This window comes from Pseudonaja textilis, chromosome 1 (genome assembly GCF_049901715.1).
Source record: "Pseudonaja textilis isolate UNSWEBS1 chromosome 1, rPseTex1.2, whole genome shotgun sequence".
NCBI lineage: Eukaryota > Metazoa > Chordata > Lepidosauria > Squamata > Elapidae > Pseudonaja > Pseudonaja textilis.
The window spans coordinates 304,318,730-304,346,194 of NC_141990.1; the positions used below are offsets into that span (position 1 = coordinate 304,318,730).

General features: G+C 40.4%; 1 protein-coding gene across 8 annotated transcripts in view; it reads left to right on the forward strand.

Moving 5' to 3' along the window:
* Window positions 1-27,465, forward strand: part of PPP2R5E (protein phosphatase 2 regulatory subunit B'epsilon) — a 71,237-nt gene that overhangs the window by 12,165 nt on the left and 31,607 nt on the right. The window contains exons 1-2 of one of the 8 annotated variants that reach the window (XM_087922323.1): window positions 18,573-18,708; window positions 19,657-19,878. The exons of 6 other annotated variants lie outside the window; for them this stretch is intronic. The gene's annotated coding sequence lies outside the window, so the exon portion shown is untranslated. Of the gene's footprint in view, window positions 1-18,572; window positions 18,709-19,656; window positions 19,879-27,465 lie in introns of those variants that run through there. One more of the 8 variants, XM_026698630.2, reaches the window with a different exon arrangement.

Below are 27,465 nucleotides of genomic sequence, written 5' to 3' on the forward strand. Positions count from 1 at the left end.
CCAAACATACAGGGAAGGTTCCTCTCATGCTTACCTATATGTTGCCTACCAACTGTACCAGTTCCAGTTCTCCCCTGGCTCTTTGAGGCACTGAGGATTAATTCCCAAGCGTAGTCAAATAAATTCTATTTCTTAATAGTTCAGTCTTCTTTTAACCCTCCAGGCATAATGCTCAGGAATAAAAAAACTGTTCTGCTTTTGAAGCCCACTTCCTATCCCTCTTTGGAAGAGGATATCATTATGTTTTTATAAAACATTTTATAAAACATATATCACTATGTTTTATTAGCTAGCCAAAAGTCCATTCATTTTTAGAGACACCCAAGTTAGCTTTCAGATCACTGTGTATAATGCTATAAATAGTTTACTGTGTTTCATTTCTCATTTTCCTGCTGACAAAGGCAAATGTAAGTTTCTTAAAATATTAAAAATAATGCAATATGCTAATAAGTACCAAAAACATAGTACAATTATATAAAAGCATATATCTTAGTATAATATGGTCACCTAAAATAAAACTCATAAAAATTATTTGAAGAAAATAGCTAAAGAAAAAGAATGGCTTAGTTCTGCATTACAAATTGCCAGTGGTGGGCATCAGGCTTCCTTTATGTTGCCATCTCATAAATTGTAGACATCTCATAACGCCACATCTGAGAAGGCCCTTTCTTTTGAGGTCATATACTTCTTTCATAGTTACATGAAAAACAAGCAGAAACAGAATCTTGTTTTCCCTTAGAGCTAGGTTGTAGGAGACAATTGACTGGTATATCTGCTAACTGATGTACTTCGTATTTTGTTTCCTGTTTCTTTGTTTTGGTGTGCTGAATAATTGTTATGGCCTGACAAACAGTAGGAAGGTATTACTTGACTATGTTACTTTCAAGTGATGCCTCTCTTCAATTTTATTTTGTTTACTATCCACCAATACCTTTCACTAGTTTTCTTGCTTGTTTCTCATAAGCTTTGCCATTTTGGATGCTCCAAATATCTTCTGCAAGTTGCAATGATTAGCTGTAGCCACTAGAGAGGGATAGACAACACTTGTCGGAGATGTTTGGCTGCCTAAAAACCCTATTTTATGAAATGAGTATTTCAAATCAGTCAAATATTTTGTATGTTCGGCAAACATACAGTATCTTCTGTAGTTTTAATATAATGAAATATTGCATAATATCCGTACGTTAAATATCCTAAGTTTTAACAATTTAACAATTGTTATTTTCAGTGCAAATGCATTTTAATGTGTATATCATAAAAGTTGATTAGTTTTGTAGAATGTTGTATATAATAACAAGTAAATGTCTTCTGATGATAAGGACTCCATAATTTAAATGAAATGAAATGTTGAAAAATGTAGGGATCGGTAGGAAAGTATTTGTATTGGTGCTTTTCAGTTGTCAGAATTTTGTTACTTTTATCAGTTCATTTTTCTAATGTATAGAATATCTGCCTCATTTCAAAGACTTCAGAATCCCTTGGTGAACTGGGGTTTGGTTAGAATTTGTGGGAGTACAAAACTGAAACTGCTGTCTCTATTTTCTGTTGAGATCTACATTAAAGAAGGATATTTGTTGCATTTATTTTATAAAACTGAAGAGAAGGAGAGAAAAAACAGCAACAGCAAAAGGGAGGGGAAGTAATGCAAATTTTTTTTAAAATGTATGTGCAAGGGTACATACATTGAATGTGTGTTTAAATTCTATGCAATTTTAATAAAAGATAAACATACTTATTATTTACAACTTGCTAATTAATTGCTTACCAATGTTGCTTATATTTGTAATATATATATGGCCAATTGCAGTGAAATATGATTATATTTTCGAATCAGAACTGGGGGAGGAGGTTCATCAGTCTTTAGTTGTCATAATTCTGTTGAGGCATTTGATCAAAGTCTTTTTCACACAGCTAGTAGCAAAGTTGCTTTTCACAACAAAGTATGTTTCCAGAAAACCATAGAGAATCCCAGTTTCTAATTACAAGAAATAATTACTTGTAACCACATGGTGGTTTTTATCCATATAATGAAGGCTGTGAATATCATATACACACAGGCTCTAGATTTTGCTCAGATATTTTCAGTATTAAAGGGTATGCTGTTATTGACATGATGTCCAAGGAAACAAATTTAGTAACTAGTTGGAATGTTTGAAAACAGTGGCATCCTTGGGGTATGTGTATGTCAAAATCAGAAAAATAATGGGTGCAGCAAGCACTGCCTGTTTTGTATATGTTTTAACATTTCACTGCAGTTTCAAAAAAGGAACAATTTGCATTACAATCCTCTGTCTGATATCTTTTCAATTTTGATTCCTCCTCCTATGAACACCACTGTTTGAAAAATCAGATATTCCAAGATAGTTTTCTCTGAAATGTTTTTTGTGGATGGCTAGCACCAGCAGATGAAACAGAGAGGTCTTAACATGGATGAGATAATGGCTTAAGGAGGAAGGATATTTAAATGTAATTATATAGAATTGCAGCTGTAATATTTTATAAACTTGATTATTTGTAGATTGGATTTGGTAAGGTGCTATACTGACAGGCCAATTAGAATAGATTCACCAGAAAACTGAATTAAAGCAAGATTCCTCTGAGAGAGACTAAAATTTGCTAATGATTCAGAGATTTAGGAATCTAGAATATGTGTGTTTAGTTATGGTAATTTTTCCCCTCATAGAAAAAAAATGGCCTAAGAGCTGAGTTGCAGAGGAAATTATAAAGTAATATTTTTGAGATTTGAGATTGAATCTAATCTTCATGTTTGGGGAACAGGTTATTTCAGTATCTTATTGTATGACTGTTTTAGAGTTTGCTTATTTTTTTAATTTTTTGCTTCTGAAAGAGGTTTGGTGGAGGTTTGGTGGAGTCTTAGAAGAATCTTGGTATAGTTTGTGGGGATGTAGAAGGGTGTAGCATTGGGTGTTTGTTTAGAAAATTCTGGATGTTCAGGTCCTTCTGCCTCTACCATATTTTGCTCACATCAATCATCTAATCCTGTCCTATTGCACTTTCTGTGGTTTAGGTTCCAGTTGAGAATTAGACCAAAAAAAGCCTTTAATTATTTTTCATTATTTACTTATTACAGTGATGGTGAAACTTTTGGGTTCAGTGTGTCAAAAATTCAGAAAACCCCTTCACTTTGCTAGCGTGTCTCCCTCCCCCTCCCTCCCTCTTTCCCTCCCCCTCTCTCTTACACACACACACGTACACGAAATAACCCTAACCCTAATTTCTGCTTGATACAATGCTGCTAAATAAATGGTTTAGGAAAACAGGTGGGTCTGGCTGTTCTTAAAAATTAGAATCTTTTATTTGAACTAAGATTTAAACTTTGATTATGTATGCAGATAGGGAATTATTGTCTTGGTTTCTATAATTAAACAGAATTTGAAGAAATTTTATAGTGGTATTTGAAAATGGTAAATGGAATTGTAACATTGCAACTTAAAATAGAAGTAAAAAAATCTGTGAGCATCTTCTATGTGTATAACACATCATTTGATGGCTACTCATCAAATTAGTATAACCTCCTTTTGACTTACACTTGTATCATACTATCATCATTGAATTGCATTCATCATCTTATTTAATACATTTTCCATTGATACGTTGAAGATACAACCTCAACTTTCAATAGTGATTGTTCTCTAGCCAATTATGGTTGTAAGTCATGACAGTCATAACGGGATCAACCCAATTTTGCAGCTTTTTTGTCGTCATTAAATGACTCACCCATATTTATTAAGCAAATGCCATGGTCATTAAGTGAACACTGTTGTTAAGCAAATGACTGTAAATGTGGGCTGGTTGCCAAGTGCCTAAAATGCAGTTGTGGGGCAGCTATCAGAACTTTGGAACCAGGTCATAAGTACCTTTGGTGGGGTCTGTCATAACTTGGAACAGTTGCAAACAACTGGCCGTACATTAAGAAATACCTGTAAACCCTACTATTCTCTTAATTCAAAGTTCTGTTATTCTAAATTGTAACTGCAAGAGTCTTGCTGCTGTATGAATAGCAAACATTATAAATGCTATATTGTGGATGAGAAGGAAATCATGATGCATATGATTAAAGAAACATAACCCACGTCAGATTAATGGTTGGTTAAATGAAGTGTGACAAATAATTTGTCACTACTTAAGAATGGGAATATATCTGCAAAAGAATGTATGCATCTTTTATACAGTTCTGGCTGGAAAAGGGAAGCATTCAGTTAGTGTGAAGCAATAGAAAACCTGTAGGAACAATATCCAAAATGGGAGATTATTATGAATACAGTATTTTTTGTGGAGCTGTATGAATCTACTTCTTTCATTTGGATTCAAAGAATCATGTTAGTGAACAAAAGAAACGTCATTTATGTAAGTGAGAGTTGTTGATACAGATAGTCCTCAATTTACAACCACAATTGAGCCTGGAAATTTGGTCATTAATCATTGTGGTTGTAAATTGAGTCACCATATGATAAGATCCAATTTTACAACCATCCTTGCTAGTTGTTAAGTGAGGCACAATGGTTATTAAGTAAATCATGTGGTTGTAAGCCCTAAACCAACTTTATCAAATGGGAGTTGTTCAGGGGTGGGATTCTACTGATTCGGACTGGTTCTATAGAACTGGTTGTTATGAATCTGCGCAGTTTGGAGAACCGGCAAATTGTGCCCCTGGCTGACTCCGTTCCTCTCTGCCTGCTCCTCCCTACCCAGTCAGTCCTTATCGCACATGCACAACATCGCGCGCATCCCCAACATCTCTGACTGTGTTCTCCTGCACCCAGTCATTCCTTAAGGTATTTCTTCCCCCCCCCCCCCTGATGATCAGTTGTTCCGATGATCAGCTATGCTGGGATCCCCCTCGCTGTCTTATTGCTTCGCCCAGGCGGCTTCCCTGAGGCCCGGGAAGCAAAAAGGGGTGCATAGGGGGGTAGTTATGCCCCCCCCCACGGTCTGTGTTTTGCCTTCCTGGGTCCCAGGGAAGCTTCCTGAGAGCAAAAACACCCCCCAGGAGGCAGAAAAAGGGGGGCTGCAAAAAAAGAAGCCACGCCCACTCAGTCACATGGCCAAACCCACCTAGCCAAACCCATTTAGCCACATCCACAGAATCGGTTGTTAAAAAGTTTGAGTCCCACCCCTGGTGTTGTTTGACACTTCTTGCCAGAAAATGGCAAAAAATGTTGCAAAATTCAATTAACTGGGATAGTGCAATTGGTTTGGTCCAGTTGTCAAACATCCAAAATGTAACTATATGATCAGGGGATGGGTATAGCAGTTGAAACTTGAGGACAGGTTTTTAAGTAACTTGCTTGGAGCCTAGTTTACCTTTGAATGCTCATTAAGTGACTGTTGTAAGTTAAGGTTTACCTGTACTCTTTTCTGACTGTATTTTATGATGTGCAGAGCTTGTTTTGTTCAGTCCTTAGTTTTTCCAGAACAGCTCTTTTGCAGGTGTAAGAGACAGTAAAAATGTCTGGTGGAAATATGGTACAATAGTTGTATAGATTTGATAAATCATATTCAATTTTCATTAAAACATCTTTTTTAAAAAAAAACTTTATTATTGCAAATGACAGCTTTTAGCCAGCTTTGTTATCTCAGAAAAGGTAAGGTGTGTCAGGCCAGTAGGAAATCCTGATGCATGAGACTGGAAAGTTGAAAAAATTGCAAGAAGGCATTGAACTTCCCTTATGTTGTAAAGAAAACAATGATCAGGTGCAAGCAACTAGAACCATTGGTAGAAAGGCACAAATAGATATTTTATTGTTGATCTCTGTATTATAAGAATCTGGCTAAACTGCCTGCCTTCCCTTAGGAAACAACAGATATAGATCTGAGGGTTTGACCTCAGATGTTTCCTCTCTTGAACAGATTCCAATTGGAATGTCTCTTTAGTGTCTCTAGAGAGGCCCCTTCACCTTCAGCTGGTGGTTCTACCACCACAACATAGTCATGTCCATTTAGTGAACAGGAGACAAAGGGAACTTTATCTTTTTGGGTGTGTGTGTGTGTCAAATAACTAGAAAGCTCAAAGCTGTTTCGATTTGAACTGTTAAAATACAGTAATATGAACAATACATTAAATAATATAAAAATAGCATTCATTTTAAGAGGGAGAATAAAAGCAGAAGCAAATTAAATGTTCATATAAGGATTGGGTGTAGTTATATTTTTCTCTCTAGCATTTTCAAGCAAATGCAGGGGCCAGTTTCTTTGGGGAACGATCAACTGAATGTTGGTCCATTGGTTGCAGCAAGAATTGACTGGCCGGTTTGTTGCTGAGTCTGACACTATGGGCTGAGAGACAATGAGTGACCTAAAGTCACACAGCCAGCTCTTATGAATAAGCCAGGATTATTTTGGGCCAGTTACTCTTTCTCAGCCACCAAAGTTCATCTCAGGTGACAGTCTGGTTGGTCAATTCCTGTTGCAAGTAATGGATCAACAGTTGGTTGATCCAGAGCAATGAACTTGATTCGATTGAGGGCTGCATCAGGGTTGTGCTTGACCTTGGAGACCAGGCCAGGGTGTGGCGGGGCCAGGGTGGCATGGCCAGCTTGATGTCATGTTGACTCATGTTGGGGGTGTCTGTGGTGGCCCAAAGCATTCTGCCAGAGAAAATGGGTTCCCAGGCTCTGTTTTCAGCCACGACAGCCTGCTGCTGCTCTCTGCCAGCGAAAATAGAGCTTGGGGGGGGGGGGTGGGAGCTCCATTTTATCTGGCAGAGGCACTGCGAGGTGGTCCTTCTCTGTTTCCAAGGCGGTCCCGTGGGCCAGATCTAAGCACCCTATGGGCTGGATGAGGTCCCCAGACCTTGAGTTTGACACCCCCGATCCAGAGGGAAAAAAGGCAGACCTTGCACTTGTGGAAAAACACTAGGAAGAGAAAATGGAAATATGTGAAAAACCAATTTCTACAACCTTTTCTATAGTAGAAAGCATCTTCATATTTTTGTATATACACAGTATTTTCTTTGAAATAATCTTAAAAAGAGAAGACATGTCTGTTAAATAAAATATTTAAACCAGTATTTTATAAAATATTTTACAACCAGCAGCAAAATAGACAGACCACCAAGGTAGCCAACCTGAAAGGCCAAGTTGAAGACAGACCATCCTCTTTGTGACTACTGTAAAGAGTTGATACTGACTTCATGATACTTAATTCAATTTTCCAAAGAATTTTTTAAAATATACTTAATATCGGATGTTGAGGTAATTCCCCTTTAGGAGAATGAGCGCATACAGGGAAACGTATAGAGAGTAGTGTTTGAATAATACACAACACAGTACACAGATACACTGTACAGTAAATGTAGGTTTTTACTTCCAGAAAGTTTAAGCAAAGTTCAAGATAAGCAGTCCAAAGTCATTCATAGGTAAATCAGTAAGTTTTTCAATCCAGGGATAATCCAATAACAAATTCCACAGCCTTCTCTGCTGTGGCTTCTGCCCTTTGGATCATCTTGTCCTCCCAAATGAAATTGGCTCCAACTTTTCTGACCTTCCACAAGAGCTTAAAGACCTGGCTCTGCCAGTTGCTTGGAGCTCCAGTGGAGGAGCTTTACATTGGAGGTGGCTGATAAATTAATAACAGATTCTACCTCCCCCACAACACTCATCTTACCCCCCCCCCACTTTCCATCTTTTAGTTAGTGTTGAGAATTCATATTTTTATAGTATATGATTTATATTATATATAGAGCTGTGATGGTGAACCTATGGCACATGTGCCGGAAGTGGCACGCAGAGCCATTTCTGCTGGCACATGAGCCGTCGCCCCAGACCAGATCCACTGCGTATTTGTGCGTGCTTTCCACCAGCCAGCTGATTGTTGGGTATCTGCCGTGCATGCATAGAGGCGTGCAATGTGTGGCGGGCTCACGCGCACATGTACAGGGGCGGATCACCCACGCATTGCATTATGGGTGCACTTTTGGCATGCAAGGACGAAAAGGTTAGCCATCACTGATATAGAGGCTTTGTATAATTTTTTATTATTGTAAACTGCCTGGAGTTAGTCTGTATTAAGATAGGTGGCCAATACATTTAATAAATAACAAATAATAACCCTAAGGAGTCACTACCAGAAAGTGCATATTTAACAGAATTAGATGGATTATTGGATTTAGTTTGTACTGGTAGGCCACAATGAAGTCCCACATTTATTTTGCTGTGAGAAATTTATTAGATGAATTTGTCCCATTTTATCACTTTTCTTGCCACATTTGTTAAGTGAATCACTGTAGTTGTTAAATTAGGAACACGGTTGTTTAGTGAATCCCATTGACTTTGCTTGTCAGAAGGTCACAGAAGGGGATTGAATGAGCCCAGGACACTGCAACTGTCAAAAATGTGAGTTCGTTGTCAAGCATCCAAATATAAATCACATGACCACGGGGATGCGGCAAAGGTCCTAAGTGTGAAAAATGGTCGTAAGTCACTTTTTCCAGTGTTGTTGTAATTTCGAATGGTTGAACTGTTGTAAGACGAGGACTACCTGTATAAGACAGCTTTTGTTATTTATGAAATGTTTGATTTATTCAGCAAATGAATAATTGGCATAAATATAAAAGATCATTTGTTCAGCAGTCATAATCCCAAAATTATACATGACTTTTACTCAATTCTTTAGGACTCACTACACCAATATTTTTGAGGAAAAAAGTTGTAATTTTTGAATAATGTAAATTTTAAAATCAAGTTCAATATCATCTAAGGTCAAGGGCTGAAAAAGATGTTTGTAGAACACACACCATCACGCAATACCCTAAAAAAGGATCTATGTTTTGTTAAGCTCTCATGTCTGTGTTTGTTTCTGAAAAGTCTAGGTACAAAAGGTCTCTATTTTGCAACTGAGTTCATCTAAATCTAGTTATTCCAGTACTATTTCTTCCAGAACCTCTACTTGAACTGCTTGAGCTGTTGGCATTCTGTTTAGCTATGGAGGAAGTAAGTTGTAGCTTGGTGGAAAATCTACATTCCAGACATAGCTAATTCAAGGGTGTGTATTTGTATATCTAATTGATGAAACAAAAAGACACACTATTTCAAATGCTTATTTTGCACCTTTGATAGAAACTGCCTTTTAAAAATGCTTGCTCAACAAAGAGATTATAATGTCTTATAAAAACAACAATATTTATTTTTTCTGAAAAAAGAATCCAGAATATTAAATAATGATATCATTAACAATTTATTAGTAGCATAAACTGATGCAGCAAAATAACATGTATTCCCTTGCTTTAAAGTACTTTTCTGTGCTTTCTAGTTTATGTAGAATAAATACATTTCTTTTCCAAATCTTTCAAAATCTTTTCTTTTCTGTTTTCCTTCCTTCCTTCTTTCTTTCTTTCTTTCTTTCTTTCTTTCTTTCTTTCTTTCTTTCTTTCTTTCTTTCTTTCTTTCTTTCTTTCTTTCTTTCTTTCTTTCTTTTTTCTTTCTTTCTCCCTCCCTCTCTCTTTATTTCTTCTCCCTCCCTCCCTCCCTCCCTCCCTCCCTCCCTCCCTCCCTCCCTCCTTTCTTTCTTTCTTTCTTTCTTTCTTTCTTTCTTTCTTTCTTTTTTCTTGTTGATTTTATTATTTTTACAAATAACTCAAGGTGATGAACATATCTAACACGCCTTCCTCTTCCTATTTTCTTCCCAACAACAACCCTGTCAGGTGGGTTGGGCTGAGAGAGAGGTGCTCAAAGTCACCCAGTTGGCTTTCAATATGGAATGGAACAAAAAAAATGTTCATTTTGCTGCTGCAAATTAGCAGAAGATTGTGGCAACCTTTTTCATAGTTGGTAAATTTCAGCATAACATTGAGGAAACTAGGACTGCAGATTATTTGGGGACTGTACATGGCCTACAGATTATCCACTCTACTTTTATCTCCAGAGGTGTTAGTGTATTTTCCTCGCCTTACACTTGGGGGTCTGGCAATAGTGGTTAGCCTTGGCAATAGCTATATTAAAGGGTATATGGTTTATGTTCACCACTTGATTATGATTGTATTTTATTATTTTTTGTGATTTTAGGATAGTTGCATGCTGTTGCATTTATATTTTTACCATTTCTATTGCTTTGTGATTGCCCAGTCACACTAGTGAGATAGGTAACTATACAAATTAAACGAAATAAATTATTTATCACATTTATATAGGCGCACTGATCTTACATGGCGACTAAATAAATAAATAAATAAAAAACACCTGTTTTACAACTGGTTTCAGTGAGATATTTTAAAAATTATATAGGGTGAATATCAACAGAAAAACATAGTTATCTTTTTGCAAAATGGATAAGGAGAGTTAGAATTTCTCCTCCATGTTGTATCAAGAGCCCAGGATAGGATGACTCCTTCCTATGATGTCATTTAGCTGAGTCTGTACTAAGATATAAAAGCCAGACCCCGGGAGAGACACCAGCTCTTGACTCAGCTCCTTTCAGTCAGTAGCTGTGTCTCTGAAAGTGTTCTGTTAGATAGCAATCACCAGCGATCTTCAGTACTTTTTTCCTCACTTCAAGCAGCTCCCAGGGATCTGGGCAGCTGCTCTTCCAGGAGAGCAGGGCTCTCTCTCCTGCAACGTTGGGAGCAGCGTTGCCAGAGCGCTCTTCAGGCAAGTTGGGCAGCTTCTGCAGACTTCCCCCATGCCTGCGGTTTGAGCGATTGTAAAAAACAACCAGCAAACCGATAGCAGCGTCAGCCAGCTGATCGTGTGGCCGGCAGCTGCCTTTTCCTTTGCTGACTTTGCTCAGGACTCTTTATAGCCTGAGGAGTGATTCTTTGATCTCGGAGCCTGTTTCCCCTAGTCAGTGGCCATCTTGGTCTGAAGCCTTCCACCATGAGGTGAGTGGCCATCTTGTAAGCCCGGGGGCCATTTATACCCTAAAGGGCTTAATAGAAAAATTGACAAACAGTTTCTTTCCATCGCAAGAGCCTTTTATTCTACAATGGAGCAAGATAAGGGTCAGGCAGAGCTTCCCCACCCCACCCCAGTGGAACAGTCTCTTAAGCCCAATAAGAGAAAAAGACGTAGGCAACGCACCCAATCAGTCCAAAGGGAGGTGGCTGCTAAAATCAGAGCTAAGGCTCTAGCCCCTAAGAAGGCAACTCAGGCTGAGTTGAGGGTAGAGAAGCGCAGACATGCAGCCCTGGAGAGGCAGTTCAACAGAACTATTCAACAGAAGGGAGTGCAACTACAGCATGTTTCAGGTGATACCCGTGGGCCCCAGCCAAGCCTTTCCAGAGGAGGAGAAGTTATAAGCATTTCCATCCTCCATCCTGGTCTCCTGAGGCTTTTGCAGAACAATCAGATTCTCAGGATTTCAGCAGATCTGGGCCCTATTTCCAACAGGCTCCTGGGCCCTATGCTTCTCCCCATCCCCCAGGCCTCGAACCTCTTCTCAATCTAGGCCTAAAGCCACCTTCACTCCCACAGCAGCGGGCCTTCTGCCTCTACCTTTGAGCATAGACCAGGGGATAATTCGGCAGGGATTGGCTGAAGGCTTCAAGCAAATTCTTCAAACTTTGGAAAGGGTTCAGGCCCTTCTCCCTTCTCAATCTATAAGTTCCTTGCCTCATCACCCTGATTTATACAGGCCCCAGGACCTCAGGGTCCATTCTTCTCTACCAGAATGGGAGGAGGTTGATGAGGAAGGAAGGGCTTCACCATCTCAACACAGTGTGAAGAGGGCAAGATTTTTGACCAAAATCTTTCAGAGGAAGAGGATTCTCACCCAGAGCAGACATCCTCTGCATTGGTCTTCAAACGTACTCTCTTCAGGTCATTACTCAGCAAGGCCTTGGTCACTGCCAAGCTGTCACTGGAGGAAGTGGCTCCTGAGCCACAAGGAAATCCCTCTAGCCAGGGAGACTCTCTCTTCTCCAAGCCTGTAGTGCATGCAGAGGTTTTGCCTTCTCCCACTTTGTTCCTGGACATGGTCAAGGAACAGTGTGCTTCCCCTCGCCCATCTTCTTTGGATAAGCGTTTCTACAACATCAGCGCAGCCCTGGACAATGCCCTGGCAGTGCCTTCTGTTGACATTCTGGTTCTGGCCTCGTTCTCATCTTCTGGTACTCCCATGGAGCCAGAAGATATCCTGAAACTGGATGATAAACGTTCTAAACAGACCCTCAAGCGCAATCACCAGGCTACTGTATGGGCTGTTCAGGTTTCAACAGCAGCATCCTTTTTCACGAGGGCATCCATACAGTGGCTGTGCCAACTCCAGAATAGATTGCCTGCTTCTGACCTTTGGTCTCACCAAGACCTTAATAAGATTATCGCAGTGGCGGAATTCACTGCGGATGCCACTCTCAATTCCGACAAATTTGCATCTAGGGCCATGGCATTTTCAGTAGCAGCAAGAGGACTGTTATGGCTCCAAAATTGGCAGGTGGAGTCACGCTGAAAATGGAAGCTGGCTTCAGTTCCATTCACAGGCAGTAAGCTTTTTGGTGATGCTCTGGAACCTTATAGAAACCATAGATAAACGTAAAATTCTCTCTTCCTCTGGGAAGAAAGCCGACTATTGCCCAGCTCCTTATCGTCCTCCTGCCTTTCGAGTGGAGACCTCATCCCACTTCCCCTGCTCTCAGAGGCTGTACTCCCAACGCCAAGACCAACGTGCAGAAGCATCTGGCAGGCAACAACCTTCTACTAGTAAACAGCCCTTTCGGGAGGGAGGGGGTCGTTCCTTCCGTCGCTCTAAGTAATCCCTCGTTCTCCCCACCCATTGGAGGTCGCCTAGCCTTCTTTGCCTCCAAACGGGAGGAGTCAACGACGGATGCCTGGGTGCTCAGCACTATTAGGTCAGGGTTACAATTGGACTTCCTAATGCCACCCCCAGAACATTTTTTGATCTTGCCTGTCTCTAGGGACATTTCAAGGCAAGCCCTCATGAATCAGGCCATTCAACACCTTCTTGAAATCTGAGCTATTCAACCTGTTACCCCCTCAATGGGGACGTGGGCTTTACTCTCGCCTTTTCATTGTTCCCAAAGCCTCGGGGTGGTGGTGAGCCATCCTTGATCTAAAATTTCTCAACCAATTTGTAAAATACAGGCGATTTAAAATGCAGACTCTGCATTCTATTTTAGAGAGCGTTTGGGAAGGCGATCTCTCTTCCATTGATCTCACAGAGGCTTACCTCCACATCCCCATTTGGCCTCATCTTCACCAGTTTCTCCGTTTCTGTTATCAGAATATCCATTACCAGTATTGAGCACTTCCCTTCGGCCTCTCATCGGCTCCAAGGATCTCCACGAAGGTTCTGGCAGCATTGATGGCAACTCTGCGTTCTGTTCCAATGGGGATCTAATGCAACTTGGACACCATTTTGATTCTGTCCTCCTCCATCCATGCGGCCCATCGGGATCTGCAAATTACCGTCACATCTCCAGAGCTATGGATTTTCCATGAACACCAAAAAGAGCCAGCCCTCTCCCACAACCAAATTGCAACACTTGGGAGCAGTCATCAATACCATGTCGTGCCAGGTTTTCCTATCCCCAACTCATGGAAAGAGCCTTGCAGCGATCATTAGCCAGATCCAGCAACATCAAGCTGTCCACTTGTCGCTGCTGTCCAAACTTCTGGGGAAGATGGTTTCCTGTATTTGCATCGTCCCATGGGCCCGGCTCCACTTCCGACTGCTCCAGTGGTTCCTACTTCCCTACCAATGAGCAGGAACCAGCCACTCATCCATCAAGGTCCCACTCCCACCACAAATCCGGAGATCTTTCAATTGGTGGCGTTCCCCGTCAATCTGGAAGGGATTCCTGTTCAGGGTCCCAGACAGGCTAGTGATAACCACTGATGCCGGCCTCCTGGGTTGGGGTTCCCATATGCAGGGCCAGATAGCTCAGGGCGTTTGGTCCAGGTCAGAGCACACCTTTCCCATAAATTGGCTAGAGGTCAGAGCCATTTTTCTGGCTTTCAAGCATTTCAGGCGCTCAGTGATTGGCTCTCATGTTGTAGTCCTTACGGACAACATGGCTGCAAAGGCTCCTGTCATCCGGCAAGGGGGGACGAGGTCCAAAGCCCTCATGAGGGAGGGTCTACGGTTGGGGTTATGGGCAGAGAAACACCTGTTGTCGATCTCGGCTGACCACATCTCTGGGGTCAACTACTCCCAGGTCGACTGGTTCAGCAGGAGCCTAGTCGACCAGGCAGAATGGTCCATTCCTCCGTCTCTCTTCAGGGACCTTTTCCTCAGATTCGGAACACCGGAGGTAGATCTCTTCTCCAGTCTTCAAAATGCCCAAGTCACCAGATTCTTCACCAGTTTTCCTTGCCAGGGAGCGGAAGGGACCAATGCTCTTCAATGCAGATGGCCCAAAGGTCTCCTCTATGCCTTTCCCCCACTTCCCATCATTCCGGCAGTAATTCGGAAGATGTTGGAGGAACGAGCGGAGCTCCTCCTCCTGGCACCCTATTGGCCAAGGAGGCCCTGCTTTGCGGACCTGGGCAACCTATCAGTGGCTTCTCCTTGGAGGATCCCAGCCCATCTAATCTCCCTTCATCAGGGGGCTCTGCTTCATCGAGAGCCCCAATGGCTCAAGTTGACCATGTGGCACTTGAACAGCAGTGGCTAGAGGAGGCTGATCTTCCAGAAAGGGTCATCCTCACTATCCTGGCGTCTCACAAACCTTCTACAAGGCGCATCTATGATGCCACCTGGAAGGCCCTTCCCAAGGGTGCCTTAGGGAGGGTCTCTCTCCTGCTTCAGCCCGGTTGACAGAAGTTCTTAGATTCCTTCAGCATGATCTGTAGAAAGGTTTGGCCCCCAGCACCTTATGCAGGCAGGTTGAGGCCCTCACCTTGGTTCTTTCATGGGGTTCGCTTCCTTCCTTATCCCATCACCCTTCAGTCAGGAGGTTTTTGAAAGGGGCTTCCAACCTGCACTCACCGGTGGTTCACAGGTATCCTTGCTGGGACCTTCATGTGGTCCTTAATGCCCTTACGCAGCCCCCTTTGAACCCCTTAGAACAGTGTCTCTCGGTTTCCTGACTCCGTAGGTAGTGTTCCTCATTTCCATCATTTCAGCCAGGCGGGTTTCCGACCACGCTCTTTCCATTAGACAGGACCTTTGTTCCTTTCACGATGATAGGGTTGTTCTCCGTCTGGGCCCCTCATTTATTCCGAAGGTTAACACGTGGTTTCACAGGTCCCAGGACATTGTGTTGCCTGATTTCTGCCCCTTCCCACACCATGACTTAGAGCGGCGCTAGACGTAAGAAGGGTTCTTAGAATATATATTAAGCGCATTTCCTCCTTCAGGAAGTCGGAAGCCATGTTTATTTCCTTTTTCCTTCTCAATTGGGGCATAAGGCCTCTTCTACTATTAGCAGGCCTACAAAGCTGCGGCCCTTCCAGTTCCCCGAGGTCTGACAGCACACTCTACCAGAAGAACGGCCACTTCTGCTGCCTGGACAACCCAAGCAGCCTTGGATGAGATCTGTCATGTGACCACATGGACATCCCTGTCTCCTTTCATCAAGCACTACCATCTGGATGCCTTTGCCTCGGCAACTGCAGTCTTCAGCAGATGGGTGCTTCAACGAGTGGTTCAACAATCGGTGTGATGAGCCGGACGAGGACCCGCCCGCGGACATGCAAGCTTTGGTATGTCCCATCCTGGGCTCTCAATGCAGCATGGATGAGAATGGGCGTTGGTAGAAGTTACCATGAACACCCTTTCTATCTATGCTGCGAGAGGGTAACTTCTACCAACGCCCATTCTCTGGTATTTGACAAAGCTGTTATTTTTTCAATATTTTTTTAATTTTTACTATATAAAGAAACAGCAACTATTTCAATGTCTATATAAACAGTGCGTTGTCTGGTTACAGTTAGTTTGAGCAATAGTCATCATCATGTTTATTAGTAGTGATCATATAATAGTATTTTCTCTGCATATTAATAGTTAATTGTTGATACTAAATCATGTTGATAATAAACATAATAAACCCTCATGGTAAAATTAATCCTTCACTTATAATTTTAAACATTCTAACTTCTGTTTCTGTTATTTAACCATAGATAAAATGAATCCCATGCTTCAAAATATTCCATATCTTCCTTCTCTGTAATTTCAAATTTTAATCTATCCATTTCTGCACATTCTAGTATTTTTTTTTTTTACTAACTTCTCATCTGTGGGGATCCCTTTTCAATGTTGTGCAAATACAATTCTGGCTGCTGTTAACACATGTAATATTAAATACATAGTCCCTTCATTATATTTTTTTTGATATGATACCCAACAGAAATATTTCTGGGATTTAAATGTACATGTTCCTTTGTCATTTTTTCTATCCAACTTTTGTCCGATATATTTTTGGTTTTGGGCCCAAACACTGTTGTTGTTATTAATATTCAAAAACAAAGTTGTTTTTTTTTAAAATCATGCCTCCTTCCTAGGATTTTGTCACCTGAGCCTGCTGTTGTGGGCTGAGAGAGAGTGACCCATACCTAAGATGGGACTAGAACTCATAGTCTCCTGGCTTCTTACCTGGTGCATTAACCACTTGACCAAACTGGCTATCTACTTTCTTCCTAGGATGTCAGGACAGTGAATAATATATTAAATATATAAACTATTAAATGTGTATAATACAATAATACCATAACACATACACACATACACAAGCGGTATATAATTTTAAACTAGGCATTAAAATGATGGTAGCATTAACAGGAAGCAAATTTGAGTGGGTAGGCTGTTTCAACACTATCATTGGGATAAAACACATGCTTTCCATTCCTATTAGGATTAATAAAACTGCTTGAAATTCTTAAGAGATGAATCCAAGATTTCTATAGGCAACCTTTCTATATTTTTGTATAAAAGCAATAAGTCTTACAAGTTACCTTAAAGATTAGCCAATATTATTATTAAAAAATTATAATTAATTTCATTAGATACATCAGGTTTTTAGAACTGAGAGAAGAATATTTTATAGATACAATTGTTTAGCAGGGCAAGCGAAGGGAAAAGGTGAAATGGTGACAAGAGAGTTTAGGGACAGAAATACAATAGTTTATTTATTGAGTACACAAATTGTTGGGGGCAATATGCTGACACTGTAAACTGCTTAGAGAGGGCTGTAAAGCACTGTAAAGTGGTATATAAGTCTAAGTGCTATTGCTAACTGTTATCAGGTATAATCCTCAGGGCAACATTCTAACTATTTGAGGTTTTCAAGTCATCTTCAAAGACAGTCTTATGTTTTTCCAGGCCAAACAAGTTATATGTGAATTTAGATAACATTTTGAATGTTGAATGGATATGATGATCTGTTGATGAAATGTGGTGGCCATGTGGACCTTTTGAATTTTGAACTGGAAAGGGATTATCTGACTGAGAATGGAAGACGGAAGCAAAGGCTATCTCTAAATGGACAGTAAGGGTGAAGTGGGGAGGGGGGTGGAGGATGGCATTGCTTTCCTTGCTGATGTAATTGGAGTAGATGCGTTACACCAGTGATTATGAATCAGGCTAGGTATAAGGAAGTACATCACATATTGCATAGTTGGGGATTTACTGGTGGTATGCTGACATAGCTTTCAAAGACTATGGCATTTCTAGTGGTTATAGTGGCTATTGGTGGGGGTTGTGATCAGGAGGAGGGATTGATATATCCGTTTCTCTATAATTACAGCTGTACTTGCGCTCACATTCTTCTTAATAAGAAACAATGGGTGAGATGAGAGTGCTCACCCCCACAGTAAGAGGTTGGGAAAGTGACACCTCTGTTGATGGGGCTCTTATTGAGGGGCAGCTGTTGCAGTTGGTTGGGCAAATCAGAGTAGCAATAGCACTTAGACTTATATACCGCTTTACAGCCCTCTCTAAGTGGTTTACAGAGTCCCCAACAATGTGGGTTTTCATTTTACCAACCTTGGAAGGATGGAAGGCTGAGTAACCTTGAGCTGGTGAGAATTGAACTGCCAAATTGTCAGCAGAAGTAGTTTGGAGTACTGCGTTCTAACCACTGTGCTACCACAGTCTTAATCTTCTTTATGCCATTTGTTTGCTAAAGTATATCTGGATGTGACTGAGGGTATGTGTTATGATTGAGATGGCTCAGGATGAGTGTAGTTCCTTAAGAGCTTTGGCAACAGCCACATGTCGGGAGTTTTCGGGGTGGCATAAAGATGAGGGGGTAAAAAAAGAAGAAACAAATTTTGGTGGTCGTGGGTTGGAGATAATGTAGTGAATGACATAGGGAACACCATTAAAGGGCAAGGAAGACCAGTGATTTAATGCTGATCCAAGGTTCTGCCCTGCAGACTCATTCCTCAGTTCAGGAGTCACTATCACAGACAGCATCTGCTGATGGTAAACACCAACTCTTGAAGTGATCGAGGATGAAAATTAAACTGTAGTGACAGGTTGGGGAACTTGCTCATTTACCATCCTGCTGCCTGACTAATTGCTTCCTGAGTTACAGGACCTCACATGGGATTGTCCTATTGGGGGATTTCAATTTCTATGATTTGGGAGTGGCTTCTAGGAAGTCTCAGCAATTAATTATCTCAATGACACACATGAATTTGGGCTAGGTAATTGAGGTGTCAATGCATACAATTAGGCTGCTCAAGAGCAGTTGATACGTGATCTGAAGATGGGAGACATTCTGTGTTCTTTGCCTTAGATAATTTTTTGGTCCAGTTGATACTTCTTGCCTTCTACTTTTAAGATGCTTTAATATACGTAAGTAATCTTAAATACTATATATATAAGTACATCGTATATACTTTTAAGTTAGTGGAACATAGGCAACAGTATATTGGTTTATGTGGTGATATCTTAATTGAAGAACTTAGATTGCATAGAATCGCAGGTATAGATGTTTGTTACCCTCCAGTGAGTTGTAATAAGAACAAAATGGTTCTGTAGAAAAATATATAGTACTCTGAATCAGTATGATCCAGAGAAAAAAAATATTTGGCTGTGTGACATGTATGGATAAGCATGAATAAGAAAATAAAGTAATTGGGCTTTCAAAGAATGAATGAGAATAGTGACCGGAGAGCATCTCCTTAGGGAAAGATGATTTTGAATACATGGAAGAAAAGAAGAAAATGAGAAAAATCTGGAGTGAAAGTAAAATTACTATATTTGTCCTATGTGAAGACAAATTAGAAGTTTATTATTCTCCAGATCTAATTAAATGGCAAGAGGATATGAAAGCTGATTCGAACAGAATAAAATAATTAGAATGCCAAGAATTGTGTAAGGGTGCATATGCCAATTCTAATTACTATAAATCTTTAACAGTTCAACTTACAAAAAACAATTATGAAAAAGCCAAAGCTACTTTAAGACACACTTTTATCTGGGAATACAGGCAAAACTGGGTAAAATAAGCCCAATAAAAATGATTTTTATAACAACACCATTGGCAACTTTAATCTTAATATTTTTGATATTAAGAATTCAGAAAAGTTCAGTCCTTCCACATGTGAATTTTAAAGTATTCAGCAAAGATGCCTCAAAAAACTCTCAGAAAAAGTTACTAATTGTAGATTGAAATTATTAAATTGTTCTAAGTGCCCAAGACTTTAGCCTTGATTATTTAAAAGGCTGTAATTGTAATAATTTAGAGGCATAACTAGTTCTCTTGGTTCATTTGTGTTTTAATTTTCTACTTTATTTCAGCTTCTCTTATTTCATTATATATTTCTGGCTGCTGATGGTTAAGGATGTCTGTGTATAGCTTACTGATGCTCTGTGGATCTCAGTTGTTAAATAAAAACAAGATGAAGAACAAAACAAATTTGACTCCTGGCCAAACTGGAGTCATGTTGAACTGCAGTTTGTTCTTCTTTCCCCTGTCAGCTGCTTGAAAATTGTATCTGGACTGCTTGTTAAAAATAATTGGTAAGCAGACATATTAATTAAACTATTTTTCTATTAAGTTTTGAATTGGGTGAGATTGAATGCCTTCTAAATACATGAAACAGACTCTTCCTGCTTCCATTTCACACACGGGGGTGGAATTATTTTAGATGGAGATAGAACAATCCCTATCAGCTGCTGATCCAATTATTCCTGTGTATAAGAGCTTGGCTCCAACAGAAGAGGCAATTGTTTTGGCTGATAACATGATTGAACATCAGAATGGAAATGTGTATCAAGCAATATTCATTGAAGAGCTGCCATCTGAAATTGAGCCAGTAGTTACTAATTTTGAGCTGATTATTATGATATATGTCTACAAGTAGAAAATCTGAGTAAAGTTGATACACTAGCAAGAGTAGCTGATTCTATGCATAAGAAAACTAAAGAGCTTCAGGGAATGTTTGAATGCATGAGAAGAAGTGAAGCAACTGAAATGAAAGACATAGCAGTTGGAAAGGAGGAAGTGGTACTAATTCAAAGTCAAAAGATATAAAGTATTACATTTTCAGTAAGTAGGGGATGAGCAGCTTCTAGTGGCTCTTATGAAGAATTTTTTTAAAAAACTGAAAGAAATTAGTCATCCTTCCTGATTTGGCTTCAGAGCTTGCTAAAAACTATAAATAATTGAACTATGACAGCAAGAGAACAGACGCTTCATTTCCTTGTTCTGCAGTTTTTCCTCTAATCTTTCAATGAAGCAACAATATTTCTTTGATTTACTTAAAATATTTATACTGCCCAACTCACTAAAGTGTGACTCCAGGGTTTGTATATCTTAACCCTCTTTCGGTTGGCTTCAGGCTCAGAGGTGGAACCCAGACAACATGTATTGCATATGTAGATAACCTCTAACAACAGTGGGATAGTAGCAGTATGTCCATTCTTGTTGTTCTTTTGACCTCTCACTGGTATTCGAAATGGTCTTTCATGGTATCCTGGATGATTGCAGGAGTTGGGAGTTGAGGAACAGAGCTGCATTAGTTTCCTTCCTCCTCTGGGGTTGGTTTCAGTCAGTGTTGATATGGTCAGTATTAAGACCGACCATTCTTTCCAATTGTCTTTACTTGCAGAATCTAATCTAGGTCAGTCATCGGGACCAGAGGTTTTGTCTTCCGAGCTTTCAGACTCATGCTGGAGCCCATCCTCAGGGAACTTCTCTGTAGCAGAGTGTGCTTTTGACTACTCTGTATGTCCCAAAAGTTCTTTTTTCAAGAGGCAACTGAACTTTCTGATCCAGAAAATCCAGTTGCCTCTTGAAAAAAGCATCTTTGGGACAACCATGACCTGGATGTTTGAAAATCTCCATGGACAGACTATTCTGTGCATTATTATATGGTGCCTGGTTGTGTATGGCTTTTTAATTGTTGATTGGGGTGTTGATAGCCAGAGATTAAGTTGTTGGGTGTTGTTTCCTTGTGCTGTCAAGCCCCTACCTCCAACTACTTGGTAAGCTCGTGGTAAATCAGCACTCCTATTAACTGATGGGGGCCAGTTTAGCAGGCTTCAGTCATTTCCCTGGCTGTTTTTGTATCTGCTCATCCAACAGTCTTGGTGCTATAAAACTGAATGTGTGTCCCTTGTTTGTTGCAATGTAAGGCTACCAATGAGTTTGTGTCTCCTTGTCTGAAGGCTTGTTTGTACTTTTGCATTCTGGTAGTTAGCTTTTTCCTACATAGTCACAGGGGATCCAGTAGATTACATTGGAAGTATCTCCCACCTCCAAGTGATCTTTACAATGCATAATTTGTCCTTGTATGGTAGCCTCTGGGTGGTGCGCAATGCCCATTTGCAGACCTTGGAAATTGTGTTCTATTGCTTCCAAAATGTTTTTGATGTATGGCAGGATATGTTGTGTGGTTAGTCTTGTATCTTGTTTCTTTCTTTCTCTTCTCACTGTGTTCCACACACATCTTGTAACAAATGCTTATGGGTGCCCATTCTGCCTGAATTGTTTGCGTAGGTACCTGCTCACCAGTTGTTTAGCTTGCTGGGTACTGCAGTGGGTTCTCAACCTATCATATAATGTTATGATGCAATTCTTTTTTGTCTTTACTTGCCCCATCAGATCTGGAAAGAGGCACCATCCATTAAAGAGGGTCATCTAGTGGGAGCCAGGGATGTGTTTCATTGGAACACCATCCCACCTAAAATTAGGATTGTCCAAGTCTGATGGTATTTTAGAAAACCCTTAAGGCCTTGCAGTTCTCCCAGGTATAGGGTTTGGAAAGGTAGTTGAGTCTGCAGGTTTTTTTTTTTTTTGCTTTTAATGTGATTACAATAATGTTTATAACCTCTTTGTTTTATTGTTACATTGATACTTTAAATTGTGCTTCCTGCCCAGAGTTGCCTTGCTGAGATGGGTGGCTATCTATATAAAATTAAGATAAGATGAATTGCCATTTTTTTACTGCGAGCACACTGGCCACATTAAAAAAGAAATTCTGTTGCCTGCTCTCAAGAGAAAGTGTATATCTACCCAACACATACATAACATACAAATATGTATACATACATATATACCTGCACCATACTTATACCAGTGTTTCCCCGAAAATAAGATCCTGTCTTATATTTTTTTTGACACCAAAAAAGCCACCAGGTCTTATTTTCAGGGGAAGTCATCCACTGACTCGCCTCACTTGTGTGTAGTACCCCCGGCCTCCTTTTCGCTATCAGAGACCTTTAGGAACTACTTGTTCTGTGGCCAGCAAAGCCGGCAAGACTTTCCTGAAGACTGATAACAGAGCTCTGGATCGATTATCACTTATATTGGGTACACAAGCTAGGACTCACTTTTAGGGTAGGTTTCATTTTCAGGGAAGTGTGTGTGTGTGTGTGTGTGTGTGTTTTGCTCGCACAAGCACGAAGCTGAAAGCACCAGCCTGAAGATGGCGAGTGGGACCTCATTGAAACGTTGCCAAGATGCTCTCAATCTTACACAGGAAAAGACCCGAACACACCAAGACCTGCATACCTGTACCCGTGAAAATCTACATACATATATCTATATCTCTATCTCTATCTCTATCTCTATCTCTATCTCTATCTATCTATCTATCTATCTATCTATCTATCTATCTATCTATCTATCTATCTATCTTTGGTTATTCAGGTTTTCTCCCATGTAAAATGGGAAGTATCGAGGCAACGTTTCAATGAATTCTCATTCATCATCTTCAGGCTTGTGTCTTCGGCTTTGTGCTTCTTGGAGTAATGTGAGCTTGCAGCCGCTTCTTCCTTTTAACTACTAGTGGGGGAGTGCCTTGATTGGGTGGGGGCTTGGCTGTGTTCTGATTTGGTGGGGGTATGTTCTCATTGGTTGGGGATTGGCTATGTTCTGATTGGCTGGGGTGTGTTCTGTTCAGGTGGGCTCAGGTTAGTTAGTTTGCTCAGAAGCCGTACCACAGCTGCATCACTACCCGCTTCAAACCCCTCCGACCCATACATGAAGCGAACTGACGCCCACCATGAAGATGTGGCATGACCACGAACGCGAAGTCAAACAACAGGATCACAGCTCACCAGCTCAAATCCCCCGGCAACTAAGACTAACCTAGATACTAGCTTAGATACTTCCAATTTTACGCGGGAGAAAACCCGAATAACCAAAGATCCACATACAAATACCCGCAAAACCTCAGAAAACACACATGTGTGTGTGTGTGTGTTTTCTTAAGTTTTCGCGGGTACTTACATGGATGGTATTCAGCTTTGTTCGGGTATTTTCCCACGTCATTATAGTTGTGCTTTTAAAGTTGTAGCAACGTTTCGGCAGAATCTCATCTACCATCATCAGGCTTCTGTATTGTGTTCGTCTGTGAGTCAGACTTTCACAGCCATTTCTGTTTTAAATTTGGAGCTAGCCTACTGCTGTGCCAGAATGGTTTTTTCTGCATCCTGATTGGTTGGGCGTCTTGGTCTGTGTTTATTGATCTTGGAGTTTGCTGTGTTCCGCTTGATTGGTGTTTCTAATATCTTCTGTCTGTTTTGTAGCTTTTTTGGTCTTGATAGGCTGGCAACATTGAGTTTCCTGTATTGGAGGCTTTTAAGTGTGGCTTGGCTCCGAGTAAACGGATGGCTATCATTTATTAGGAAGCTATCTTTCATCTGGGTGCCTGGTTGGGGTGTGTTTGAGCTGGAGGTATCGGGTGGGGGGGTCTTTTTGTGCCCAGGTGTTTGCCTGGCTTGTGGTGTGGATATTTTTTTGTTTGTGAGTGCAGGCTTCCAGATAATTGACAGTCTGGTGGAGTCATCTCTTCTATTCATGCTTTCTGGTCTTTTTTCAATCTCTATGGCTTCTCTGATAATTCTGTAGCTGGGGTTTTCTATAGTGGCGAGGGTTTTGGTGCCACTGAAGTCGATACCATGACCTGTGGCTTTAATGTGTTGGACTAGTGAGGAAGTGTGTTCCAGCTTTTTTACTGCATTTTTTGTGTTCATCCAGGCGGGTACTTATTTTTCTATTGGTCTATCCAATGTATGTGGCAGGGCATATGATGCACAGGAAACTTCATATATGCCTTGGTTTTCCAGGTCAATTTTATCTTTGGGGTTTCTTAGGATGGCTGCTATTTTTCTGTCTGTTTTGAAGGCAGTCTTGATGTGATTGATGCCTGTGTAGTATCTTACTGATTTTGTCTATAGTACCTCTTATGTAGGGCAGAACAGCTGTTCCATAGGTCTGTTCATTTTCCAGGTCTCCATTATGCCTCAGTATGTTTTTGTGGATCAGGCCTGTGATTTTGATTTTGTGGAAGCCGTTGGCTGTCAGTACTTTAGTCAGGGTGCATAGTTCAGTCTTTATGTGTGTCTTGTCTGCCAGGCGTTTGGTTCTGGCAATTAGTGTTTTGGCCATGGAGTTTATCTGTGCTGGGTGGTGGTGGGATTGGGCGTTGAGGTAGCAGTTGGTGTGTGTTTTCTTCTGGTATACAGTGTGCCCTAGTGTGCCATCTGTTTTTTTGTAGATTAGTACATGAGATTCTGCCGAAACATTGCTACAACTTTAAAAGCAAAACTATAATGACATGGGAAAATACCAAAACAAAGCTGAATACCGTGTGTGTGTGTGTGTGTGTGTGTGTGTGTGTGTTTTATTAAGTTTTCACAGGTACTTACATGTATGGTATTCAGCTTTTTTTGGGTATTTTGGAATTCTGGACCAATTGCAGTTTCTGGGTGGCTTTCTGGAGCAGTCCCATGTAGAATATGTTGCAGTAGTCCAAACAGGAGGTGACCAAGGTGTCAATGACTGTGGGCAGGTCCTTCTAATTCAGGAACAGGTACTATCCAAAATGGAATGGCCATAGCTCTCACCTCTTCCAGCAGAAGCTGGGAAACTAGGATTCCTCAAATTACATACCACTTCTGAGGTCATGCTTCACAGTCCCCACAAGCCTATAGCCACTAGGTCTCAGTAAGATTGAATTGAAGTTTTCCAATACTGGGAAAAGATCTTGTCAGTATTACTGGTTGTCCTGGAATAGAGATACAGAACTGAGTCACCATCATACTGATGAAACTTCAGCCCATTCCGACATTGCCATGGGTCCAAAAGAAGACCCAATCTGGAGTGTAATCATTGTTCCGAGTCAGACTGTGAACGACTTGGATCATGAACCCTAGAGCTGCCTGCCTCAGACTCCATTCTTAGAAAAGACAGATTAAAATCTTCCGGAACCATAAGTCTGAGGAACTCTATCACCAACCCAAAAATGAGGGTCAGGATAAACAATTACAGTCACTCGTTTAGTGGCTGTTCACAAATATGGTATTTTTTAAATAGATCATTTTCTGACCAATGCATGCATTTACAACCAATTTTTGTGTGTATGACAACAAAAGCTGTCATTTTAAAATCTACTAGAGAAAGCCAGAAGGCAATTAAAGGGGAAGTTTTAAATTTCACTAGTTGACACAGATTGGATAAAATATTCAATATTGGATGTATTGAAGAATATTTGTGAACAATGTACTAAGAAGTTAATTTTTACAATCTCTGCCAAAATGACTGCATGCATAAATAATGTTATGGATGAGGAACTAGTTCTACTGGACAAGGCTAAAATAGATTTTAATGAGGATTTTAAAATGACAGGCTACAAGAATGATCTGGAAAACGATGATATACTGGATATACAAATGAAACCAGCCGATGTCTTGATAATTAAATAGAAATTAAATTAGATAACAAATTGGAAGATAACTTGATTGGATTTACAAAGGAGACCTGTTGAAGTTTTAAAAACTGGTGAGAAGGGACACATAAAAAGAATCAAGTTCTAGGGCATTATTTGAAGGAATTAAAGACTGAGGGTTTGAAAAGTAAAGGGAAGGAGTATGAAGTTAGTTTATTTGATCAAGTAGATGTTGTTATTTCTGGTAACCCTTAATGGACTTTTGCTGACCAGGGTTGACAGAGTTTTAAAGATGTGTTTATAGACAAAGTGATGAAACATGGAATGAAGAGGTTGCTGTATTTTAAGAGAAGGTGATAAGTTGTTAAAATTGTGTATACATGTTATGGCAAAGTATACTTTTTTCTTTTCTTTTTTTCTGCACACTATCACTTTTTTAAAATTTCTTTATTTTTTGTAATTTGTATTAGTTTTTATCTGTATAAGTGTAAGGTAAAGGTAAAGATTCCCCTCCCACACACGTGCTACTAGTTTCCAGCTCTAGGGGGCGGTGCTCATCTCTGTTATGAAGCCCTGTCCAAAGAAGTTTCCGTGATCATGTGGCTGGCATGACTAAATGCTGAAGGCACACGGAACGCAGTTACCTTCCCACCAAAGTGGTCCCTATTTTTCTACTTAATTTTTACATGCTTTTGAACTGCTAGGTTGGCAGAAGCTGGGGCAAGTAACGGGAGCTCACTCCGTTACATGGTGCTAGGGATTCGAACTGCCAAACTGCCAACCTTTCTGATCAACAAGCTCACCGTCTTAGCCACTGAGCCACCACATCCTCTCTTGTATAAGTGTAATGCTTAATATATTTTTTTTAAAAAAAGAGGATAGCCAGGAGGCTATCAGAAAAAAAAAGCTGTTAAAATGAATATATTCTCTTGATTGGTACATATTTAAAGAGGGATTGTTGTTGTAGGTTGTGAAGTTGTGTCTGATTCATTGCAACCCCATGGACAACGTTCCTCCAAGACTTCCTGTCCTCTACTATCTCCCAGAGACCATTTAAGCTCACGCCAATTGTTTCATTGATTCCATCCAGCCATCTCATTCTCTGTCGTCCCCTTCTTCTATTGCCCTCAATCGATCCCAGCATTAGGCTCTTCTCCAGTGAGTCCTTCCTTCTCATTAGTTGGCCAAAGTATTAAGTTTCATCTTCAGAATCTGGCTTTCTAAAGAGAAGTCAGGGTTGATCTCCTCTAGAACTGACTGGTTTGATCGCCTTGCAGTCCAAAGGACTCATAGGTGTCTTATCAGCAAGAGGGATAATTATGGTAATTCCACTTACATTTTACATAAATGACTATTACTTTTATATGGAGTTCTTGGCACTCAAGTTTTTTTAAAAAAAATAAAATTGCCTGAGTTTTAAATTTTCCTGATT